Raw genomic sequence first — 8,548 nt, 5'->3', positions numbered from 1 at the left:
CATACTATGTGTTATGATCCGGCAACCCCGAAATGACAATAATCGGGTCCACTCCCGGTGATGACCATAGTTGAGGAGTTCATGTATTCACTATGTGCTAATGCTTTGATCCGGTTCTCTATTAAAAGGAGGCCTTAATATCCCTTAGTTTCCAATAGGACCCCACTGCCACGGGAGGGTAGGACAAAATATGTCATGCAAGTTCTTTTCCATAAGCACGTATGACTATATACGGAATACATGCCTACATTACATTGATGAATTGGAGCTAGTTCTGTGTCACCCTATGTTATGACTGTTACATGATGAACCGCATCCGGCATAATTATCCATCACTGATCCGGTGCCTATGAGTTTTCCATATACTGGTTTACGCTTATTTACTTTCCCGCTGCTACTGTTACAATCACTACAAAATACCAAAACATTACTTTTGCTATCTTTACTTTTGTTGCCGCTACCACCACTATCATATTACTTTGCTACTAAACACTTTGATGCAGATACTAAGTTTCCAGGTGTGGTTGAATTGACAACTCAGTTGCTAATACTTGAGAATATTCTTTGGCTCCCCTTGTGTCGAATCAATAAATTTGGGTTGAATACTCTACCCTCGAAAGCTGTTGCGATCCCCTATACTTGTGGGTTATCAAGACTAATTTCTGGCGCCGTTGCCGGGGAGCATAGCTCTATTTCTTTGAGTCACTTGGGATTTATATCTGCTGGACACTATGAAGAACTTGAGAGATCCAAAAACCAAGATCTATCCCTCAACTACGAGGGGAGGTAAGGAACTGCCATCTAGCTCTGCACTTGATTCACATTCTATTATGAGTAAGTTAGCGAGACCTACATCTGCTTTTGCTATTCGTTCTGATATGTCGCATGTTATTGATGATGCCACTTCTGCTATGCATGATACTTATGATGAAACTACTTCTATGCCTGATACTACTGCGCCCCTTAGTGAATTTCTTGATGAACAAATTGCTAGGGCTAGAGAAAAAGAAATTATTGAATCTGAATACGATGATGATAGTGATGATGAAAATATGCGTGTTATTCTTGAGGGTTATGTTTTTGATATGGAATCTTCTGCCGCTATTTTAGCTTGCAAAGATAGATATGAGCTTAAGAGGTTATTAATTAAATGGAACAAAGAATCACTTAGAGATAAAATGAGACCCGACCCTGCTTTTGCTACTTCACCTATATGTGTTCGTGATAAGGATTATGAATTCTCTGTTGATCCTGATATAATTACTTTGGTTGAATCTGACCCGTTTTATGGCTATGAATCTGAAACTGTTGTGGTACATCTTACTAAGTTAAATGATATAGCTGCCCTGTTTACTAATGATGAGAGATCGCGTTACTTCTATATACTCAAAATATTTCCGTTCTCATTAAAGGGTGATGCTAAGATATGGTTTAATTCTCTTGATCCTGGTTGTGTGCGTAGTCCCCAGGATATGATTTATTACTTCTCTGCTAAATATTTCCCTGCTCATAAGAAACAAGCTGCTTTGAGGGAAATATACAAATTTGTGCAAATTAAAGAAGAGAGTCTCCCACAAGCTTGGGGCAGGCTTCTCAAGTTACTTAATCCTTTGCCTGATCATCCTCTTAAGAAACCTGAAATACTTGATATCTTTTATAATGGACTAATCGATGCTTTCAGAGATTACCTGGATAGTTGTGTTGGTTCTCTTTTCAGGGAAAGGACACCGAATGAAGCTGAAATTCTACTGAATAATATGTTGACAAATGAAAATAATTGGGCACCTCCCGAGCCAGCTCCTGAGCCATCTTCTGCTCTAATTACTGAGCCCATTCTTAAACCAACTCCGAAGAAGAGAGGTGTTTTATTTCTCAGTCCCGAACATATGCAAGAGGCAAAGAAATCTATGAAATAAAAAGGTATTAAAGCTGAAGACGTTAAGAATTTACCTCCTATTGAAGAAATACATGGTCTTAATATACCGCATGTTGAAGAAACATATGATCTTAATTCTTTATTTATTGAAGAACCTCCTGATCCCGATATCCCGACATAGGTAGTAAAGGTAAATTCTCTTTATAGATATGATAAAGCTGAAGTCCCTCCTACTAAAATTGCTAGTCAGTGCTTGGATGAGTTTGATAACTTTATGTTTAAGCAAGACGACTTCTGTTGGGGATATTACTACTGGAGGTAAACCGGCCTTATGTAGCCGTCCTGACTCTTTGAAGATTAGAAGCCCATGAAGATGTAAAGATGCTAGCGCTTTACGGAGGGCCCAAAGGCGAGTTACAGTATGTAAATGTAAACCGGCCTAGTCATGTAACTTGTATAGTAAGATAGAAAGAGAGAGGCCGAACCGGATACGTTTATAAACCGGCTTCGGGACTCTGTAGCCCGGCGGGCGTCAACCTATGTATATAAAGGGATGACCCGGCCACGGTTTAGAGACAGACAACAACAACTCAAAAGCCAGACAAAGCGGATTCGCTCCCTGGCCTTCGAAACCCTAGCAATACCAATCACAACTAGACGTAGGCTTTTAGCTTCATCGAAGGGGCCGAACTAGTATAAACTCCCGTGTCCCCTTGTTCGGTTTAACCCCTTCAAGCTAACCCGTTGCGATGGCTCCACAACTAAGTCCTTGCACGAGGACATCTACCATGACAACCCCACGACAGTTGGCGCCCACCGTGGGGCTATCGCACGATGGTTTCGAGTTCTTGAAGGGCAGCTTCGATGGACTTAAGGGATACGCTGTGGGCCGGATGACGAAGAGTCACCGCGGCAAGCTCTACATCGACAATGCAGGATGGGGTCCCGAGGCCGATTCAATCGAATACGGGTACCGGGTCCCCTTTGGTGGGATTCATGTCTTCATCGGCAAGATCGGCGAACCGGCCCCCGAGCCGGACATCTGCACCGACATCACCGAAACGGCTCGGCGTGCAAGTCCTTCACCGGTGATGAAGCTATGTACCTAGGGTAGGGTCACGGACCTGTCCTAACTGCCCTACCCAAGGACACCTCTAGAATAAATCACCTTTCAATCGACTTGGAGGTGTTCCACTCGACAGACTCGAAGACATTCGACCAAGAAGCAATTACTCGACCAAGATCCAACCACTCGACGGCCAGGAGACCTAAAGTCACTCCGCACGCTAACGGTCGGTCATTAAGTAGCTTTTATGGTCATCATAGCACTTTATTACTAGCGTTATCAGTAACGCCCTACCTTAATGTACATTGAACCCTTCGTAACGTGGGCTGGCCGGGGTCCTAGCGCACTCTATATAAGCCACCCCCCTCCTCCGAGACAAGGGTTTGAACCCCTGTAACTCATACACACATAATCCAGTCGACCGCCTCCGGGCACCGAGACGTAGGGCTTTTACTTCTTCCGAGAAGGGCCTAAACTCATAAACCTTGCGTCCTTACAACCTCTCCATAGCTAAGACCTCGCCTCTCCATACTTACCCCTCTACATCACTGTCAGAGTTAGGACCACGACAGTTGGCGCCCACCATGGGGCTAGGTGTTGGGGAACGTTGCAAAAAACAAAAAATTTCCTACGGTTTCACCAAGATCCATCTAGGAGTTCATCTAGCAACGAGTGATTTGATTGCATCTACATACCTTTGTAGATCACGTGCGGAAGCGTTCAAAGAATGGGGATGAGGAAGTCGTACTCGACGTGATCCAAATCACCGGAGATCCTAGCGCCGTACGGACGGCACCTCCGCATTCAACACACGTACGGTCAGCATGACGTCTCCTCCTTCTTGATCCAGCAAGGGGGAAGGAGAGGTTGAGGAAGATGGCTCCAGCAGCAGCACGACGGCGTGGTGGTGATGGAGCTGCAGTACTCCGGCAGGGCTTCCCCAAGCTCTATGGAGGAGGAGGATGTGTTGGAGAGGGAGAGGGAGGCACCAAAGGCGTGGTTTGAGAGGCCCTCCTTCCCCCACTATATATAGGGAGCCTAGGGGGGGCGCCGGCCCTAGGAGATGCAATCTCCTAGGGGGGGCGGCCAAGGGAGGAATCCCTCCTCCCCAAGGCACCTCGGAGGTGCCTTCCCCCTTTGGGACTCTTCCCTTCCTTATCCCTAGGCGCATGGGCCTCTTGGGGCTGGTGCCCTTGGCCTATGCAGGCCAAGGCGCACACCCCTACAGCCCATGTGGCCCCCCGGGATAGGTGGCCCCACTCGGTGGACCCCCGGGACCCTTCCGGTGGTCCCGGTACAATACCGGTGACCCCGAAACTTGTCCCGATGCCCGAAATAGCACTTCCTATATATAATTCTTTACCTCCGGACCATTCCGGAACTCCTCGTGACGTCCGGGATCTCATCCGGGACTCCGAACAACATTCGGGTTACTGCATATACATATCCCTACAACCCTAGCGTCACCGAACCTTAAGTGTGTAGACCCTACGGGTTCGGGAGACATGTAGACATGACCGAGACGACTCTCCGGCCAATAACCAACAGCGGGATCTGGATACCCATGTTGGCTCCCACATGCTCCTCGATCTCATCGGATGAACCATGATGTCGAGGATTCAATCAATCCCACATACAATTCCCTTCGTCAATCGGTATGTTACTTGCCCGAGATCCGATCGTCAGTATCCCGATACCTCGTTCAATCTCGTTACTGGCAAGTCACTTTACTCGTACCGTAATGCATGATCCTGTGACCAGACACTTGGTCACTTTGAGCTCATTATGATGATGCATTACCGAGTGGGCCCAGTGATACCTCTCGTCATACGGAGTGACAAATCCCAGTCTTGATCCATGTCAACCCAACAGACACTTTCGGAGATACCCATAGTATACCTTTATAGTCACCCAGTTATGTTGTGACGTTTGGTATACCCAAAGCACTCCTACGGTATTCGGGAGTTACACGATCTCATGGTCTAAGGAAAAGATACTTGACATTGGAAAACTCTAGCAAACGAACTATACGATCTTGTGCTATGTTTAGGATTGGGTCTTGTCCATCACATCATTCTCCTAATGATGTGATCTCGTTATCAATGACATCCAATGCCCATAGTCAGGAAACCATGACTATCTATTGATCAACGAGCTAGTCAACTAGAGGCTTACTAGGGACATGTTGGTGTCTATTATTCACACATGTATTACGATTTCCGGATAACACAATTATAGCATGAATAAAAGACAATTATCATGAACAAGGAAATATAATAATAATCCTTTTATTATTGCCTCTAGGGCATATTTCCAACAGTCTCCCACTTGCACTAGAGTCAATAATCTAGTTACATTGTGATGAATCGAACACCCATGGAATTCTGGTGTTGATCATGTTTTGCTCTAGGGAGAAGTTTAGTCAACGGATCTGCTACATTCAGGTCCGTATGTACTTTACAAATATCTATGTCTCCATCTTGAACATTTTCACGAATGGAGTTGAAGCGACGCTTGATGTGCCTTGTCTTCTTGTGAAAGCTGGGCTCCTTGGCAAGAGCAATAGCTCCAGTGTTGTCACAGAAGAGCTTGATCGGCCCCGACGCATTGGGTATGACTCCTAGGTCGGTGATGAACTCCTTCACCCAAATTGCTTCATGCGCTGCCTCCAAGGCTGCCATGTACTCCGCTTCACATGTAGATCCCGCCACGATGCTCTGCTTGCAACTGCACCAGCTTACTGCCCCACCATTCAAAATATACACGTATCCGGTTTGTGACTTAGAGTCATCCAGATCTGTGTCGAAGCTAGCATCGACGTAACCCTTTACGACGAGCTCTTCGTCACCTCCATAAACGAGAAACATTTCCTTAGTCCTTTTCAGGTACTTCAGGATATTCTTGACCGCTGTCCAGTGTTCCATGCCGGGATTACTTTGGTACCTTCCTACCAAACTCACGGCAAGGTTTACATCAGGTCTGGTACACAACATAGCATACATGATAGACCCTATGGCTGAGGCATAGGGGACGACACTCATCTTTTCTCTATCTTCTGCCGTGGTCGGGCATTGAGCCGTGCTCAATCTCGTACCTTGCAATATAGGCAAGAACCCCTTCTTTGACTGATCCATTTTGAACTTCTTCAATATCTTGTCAAGGTACGTACTCTGTGAAAGACCAATGAGGCGTCTCGATCTATCTCTATAGATCTTGATGCCTAATATATAAGAAGCTTCTCCAAGGTCCTTCATTGAAAAATACTTGTTCAAGTGGCCTTCATGCTTTCCAAGAATTCTATATCATTTCCCATCAACAGTATGTCATCCACATACAATATGAGAAATGCTACAGAGCTCCCACTCACTTTCTTGTAAATGCAGGCTTCTCCATAAGTCTGCATAAACCCAAACGCTTTGATCATCTCATCAAAGCGAATGTTCCAACTCCGAGATGCTTGCACCAGCCCATAAATCGAGCGTTGGAGCTTGCACACCTTGTCAACATTCTTAGGATCGACAAAACCTTCCGGCTGCATCATATACAATTCTTCCTTAAGGAAACCATTAAGGAATGCCGTTTTGACGTCCATTTGCCATATCTCATAATCATAGAATGCGGCAATTGCTAACATGATTCGGATGGACTTCAGCTTCGCTACGGGTGAGAAAGTCTCATCATAGTCAACCCCTTGAACTTGTTGATAACCCTTAGCGACAAGCCGAGCTTTATAGATGGTCACATTACCATCCGCGTATGTCTTCTTCTTAAAGATCCATTTATTTTCTATGGCTCGCCGCTCAACGGGCAAGTCAGTCAAAGTCCATACTTCATTTTCATACATGGATCCTATCTCGGATTTCATGGCTTCTAGCCATTTGTCGGAATCCGGGCCACCATCGCTTCTCCATAGTTCGAAGGTTCACCGTTTTCTAACAACATGATTTCCAAGACAGGGTTGCCGTACCACTCTGGTGCGAAACGTGTCCTTGTGGACCTTCGAATTTCAGTAGGAGCTTGATCAGAAGTATCTTGATCATCATCATTAACTTCCTCTCTAGTCGGTGCAGGCACCTCAGAAACATTTTCTTGAGCTGCGCCATTTTCCGGTTCAAGAGGTGATACTTCATCAAGTTCTACTTTCCTCCCACTTACTTCTTTCGAGAGAAACTCCTTCTCTAGAAAGGATCCATTCTTGGCAACAAAGATCTTGCCTTCGGACCTGAGGTAGAAGGTATACCCAATAGTTTCTTTAGGGTATCCTATGAAGACACATTTTTCCGATTTGGGTTCGAGCTTTTCAGGTTGAAGTTTCTTGACATAAGCATCGCATCCCCAAACTTTTAGAAACGACAGCTTAGGTTTCTTCCCAAACCATAATTCATACGGTGTCGTCTCAATGGATTTCGATGGAGCCCTATTTAAAGTGAATGCGGCAGTCTCTAAAGCATACCCCCAAAAAGATAGCGGTAAATCGGCAAGAGACATCATAGATCGCACCATATCTAATAGAGTGCGATTACGACGTTCGGACACAACATTACGCTGAGGTGTTCCAGGCGGCGTGAGCTGTGAAACTATTCCACATTTTCTTAAGTGTGTGCCAAACTCGTGACTCAAGTATTCTCCTCCACGATCCGATCGCAGGAACTTGATTTTCCTGTCACATTGATTCTCAACCTCACTCTGAAATTTCGTGAACTTCTCAAAGGTTTCAGACTTGTGTTTCATTAAGTAGACATACCCATATCTACTCAAGTCATCAGTGAGGGTGAGAACATAATGATAGCCACCGCGAGCCTCAACGCTCATTGGACCGCACACATCAGTATGTATGATTTCCAATAAGTTGGTTTCTCGCTCCATTGTTCCTGAGAACGGAGTCTTGGTCATTTTACCCATGAGGCATGGTTCGCACGTGTCAAATGATTCGTAATCAAGAGACTCTAAAAGACCATCAGCATGGAGCTTCTTCATGTGTTTGACACCTATGTGACCAAGGCGGCAGTGCCACAAGTATGTGGGACTATCATTATCAATCTTACATCTTTTGGTATTCACACTATGAATATGTGTAGCATTACGCTCGAGATTCATTAAGAATAAACCATTCACCATCGGAGCATGACCATAAAACATATCTCTCATATAAATAGAACAACCATTATTCTCGGATTTAAATGAGTAGCCATCTCGAATTAAACGAGATCCTGATACAATGTTCATGCTCAAAGCTGGCACTAAATAACAATTATTGAGGTTCAAAACTAATCCCGTAGGTAAATGTAGAGGTAGCGTGCCGACGGCGATCACATCGACCTTGGAACCATTCCCGACGCGCATCGTCACCTCGTCCTTCGCCAGTCTCCGCTTATTCCGCAGCTCCTGCTTTGAGTTACAAATGTGAGCAACTGCACCGGTATCAAATACCCAGGAGCTACTACGAGTACTGGTAAGGTACACATCAATTACATGTATATCACATATACCTTTTGTTTTGCCGGCCTTCTTGTCTGCTAAGTATTTGGGGCAGTTTCGCTTCCAGTGACCACTTTCCTTGCAATAAAAGCACTCAGTCTCGGGCTTGGGTCCATTCTTTGGCTTCT

This window comes from Triticum dicoccoides, chromosome 7A, assembly GCF_002162155.2.
Source record: "Triticum dicoccoides isolate Atlit2015 ecotype Zavitan chromosome 7A, WEW_v2.0, whole genome shotgun sequence".
NCBI classification, from domain to species: domain Eukaryota; kingdom Viridiplantae; phylum Streptophyta; class Magnoliopsida; order Poales; family Poaceae; genus Triticum; species Triticum dicoccoides.
This window is presented reverse-complemented; position numbering follows the sequence as displayed.